Source organism: Gossypium arboreum, chromosome 7 (assembly GCF_025698485.1).
Source record: "Gossypium arboreum isolate Shixiya-1 chromosome 7, ASM2569848v2, whole genome shotgun sequence".
NCBI classification, from domain to species: Eukaryota; Viridiplantae; Streptophyta; class Magnoliopsida; order Malvales; family Malvaceae; genus Gossypium; species Gossypium arboreum.
Genome location: NC_069076.1, coordinates 33,060,859 through 33,063,616, shown reverse-complemented (window position 1 = coordinate 33,063,616; position 2,758 = coordinate 33,060,859). Strand labels below are relative to the sequence as shown.

The 2,758-nt window shown below is 37.3% G+C and overlaps 1 non-coding gene across 1 annotated transcript; it reads right to left on the bottom strand.

Moving 5' to 3' along the window:
- Positions 1-2,154: 2,154 nt before the first annotated feature.
- Positions 2,155-2,261, bottom strand: LOC128295997 (small nucleolar RNA R71). The gene has a single exon (XR_008286545.1). It is a non-coding gene; the product is annotated as a small nucleolar RNA R71 (small nucleolar RNA).
- Positions 2,262-2,758: the final 497 nt, after the last annotated feature.

Sequence of the window (2,758 nt, the reverse complement as noted above, 5' to 3'; positions counted from 1 at the left end):
TTTGGACAAAAAATTATGGCTTGAAAATGTGTGTTTGCTTGTGTTTAAGTCCGATAATGCCTCGTACCCTATTCCTGCATCGGATACGAGTAAGGGGTGTCACACGGGGATCGCTGGAGACTTCATTATACTATCCTCTGACACTTTGGTGCATTTGAAACTAAGTTTTGGGTCCTATGGCATGTATAAGGACTTTAAGTCATTTTGGTTATGATATTGGTCATAAGATTTGGCATTTTAAATGTTTATGTTTTGGAATGTATATATAGCCATGTGTGATGGCTTATTTTGGTTTATTTGGTTTGGTTGGTAATGTATGTTTATAGGTGTGCTAATGTCATTTTGGAATGTGATTAATGTTTGATGGGAATGGTTGATGAATTGAGGATGTTTGTGATTATGGTTTATGCTAAGAAATGCTCTGATGAAATGGTATGAATTATGCTTGATTGGGTTGTTTTGCGTTGCATATTATGCTTTGTTTTGGTGCCATGTGTGTAGGTGAAGTTGTATGCAAATTGGGGTGGCTAAATGGCTTGGTAAATAACCTATTTTTTTCCACACGGGCAGAGACACGGGAATGTATCTTGGGCGTGCGTCTCAGTCATGTATGACACACAATCATGTTACACGGCCGTGTGTCCCCTGGTGTGGTTTTAGTAATCAAGTCAGTATGCTCCACATGGCCTCACACACGGGCGTGTGACTTGGCCATGTGGGATAAGTTTGTATACCCTAAAGGTTTGACATGGCCTAGCACATGGCCTGGCACACGAGTGTGTGTGGCCATTTTTAAGGCACACGGGCTAGTCACACGAGCGTGTGTTTGGCTTTGTGACCCAAGTCAAAGAGTTACATGGGGTCGGACACGGGTTGGGACACGGCCATGTGCTCCCATTTTGAATGTCCACACGGCCAGTGACATGGGCTATCGATGGGCGCGTAAGACACACGACCTGGCTACACGGTCGTGTGTCCCCTGTTTTTGAGAAAATATCCAAAGTTCATAAAAATTTCCTGAGCTATCGATTTAGTCCCAAACCACTTCTAATGTATGTTTAGGGCCTCATTGGCTCATATTTGGGACAAATTGATTGAGTTTGAATGATGAATGTATGAAATGATATTATGTATGTTAAATGGTTGTTTAATTGTTTTGTAAGTCCGGTAATACTCCGTAACCCAATTTCGGGATTGAATACGGGTGAGGGGTGTTACAAAACTCATTTCATACATTGCATTTAGATTAAAATTGCATTAGGGATCATCTTGCATTTAGTAATTATTTTTACATCACACCACTCAAAAATATTGTGTTTTTATTTCCAGATTGTTAACTCTAATTTTATAATTAATTGATTAACATATACAGTCCTTGTGGAGACGATAACTCTTTTACTTACTTATTATGTGATAACGACTGCGTACACTTGTACAAACCTACACGTTACATGTTTTTGGCGCTGTTATCAGTGACTGTTGCCTTAATCATTTTTTTTTGTGAAATTATTCTTTGCAATTTGGTTTTTATTTTATTTTTATTTAACTCCTAACTTTACTAATTAATTTTTTATTCTTAATATTTTGGATCTATTTTCAAGATTTTATGAGTATAGATCGAATTATTGATTTATTATCCGTAGACATTGAAATCGAGTGCATTTAGATAAAGAATACGTAAACGATTAACCCAGAGACAAGCTGAAATGGACCTTGGACATCAAAATGATGAAGAAGGAAATAGAATAGATCGTTTGCATAATCCCTTCATTATTACTAATGATAAGGATCGTGCCATAAGGAACTACACTGTGCCCCTTTTAAATGAGTTAAATCTAGGAATTAGGAGGTCGAATATCAAGGCACACCAATGAATTGAAGCTTGTAACGTTTCAAATGCTTCAATCCATGGGCTAGTTTAATGGTATGCCTACAGAAGATCCACACCTTCACCTTTGATTATTCATAGAGATGAGTGATTCATTTAAAATAGCCTGTGTGACTGAAGACGCATTGAGGTTGAAGTTGTTTCCATACTTGTTGTAAGATCAAGCATGAGCATGGCTCAATTCGTTGCCACCAAATTCAATATCTACATGGCAAGAATTAGCTGAGTGGTTTTGGTTAAGTATTTCCCACCTAGCAAAAATGCTAAGTTGCGAAACGAGATCACCACTTTTCAACAAATGGATGATGAGCCCTTGTACGAGGCATGGGAGAGACTCAAAAAATTACTTTGTAAGTGTCCTCATCACAGGATTCCACATTGGATCAAGTTGGAGACATTTTATATTGGTCTCAACGCACACACAAGGTTCGTGGTAGATGCTTCTGTGAATGGTGCTCTCTTATGGAAGTCTTATAATGAGGCTTATGAAATCATCAAGAGGATAGCCAGTAACAATTACCAATGGTCGACAAGTTGAGCAACTTCAGGAAGACACGTGGTCAGAGTGCATGAAGTGGTGCTTACATCAGTCTCAGTTCAGGTATCTTCTATATCTTCAATGTTGAAACAATTTACTACTAATGGTTTTAATCCTGTTGTAGCTCAAAAACCGTGTAATAGCCTATTTTTAGTCAAATCAAAACAGTGGTTTCGGGACCACAAATTCAAATTCAAAATAATTATTTTATTATTATTTTAATGTTTACAGTATGATTAAATGATTGCGTGAAAATTTCATTAAGAAATTTAATTATTTGAATGGTCAGTTTGATAAAAACGACTAAATAGCGTAAAGTGCAAAAGTGGTGT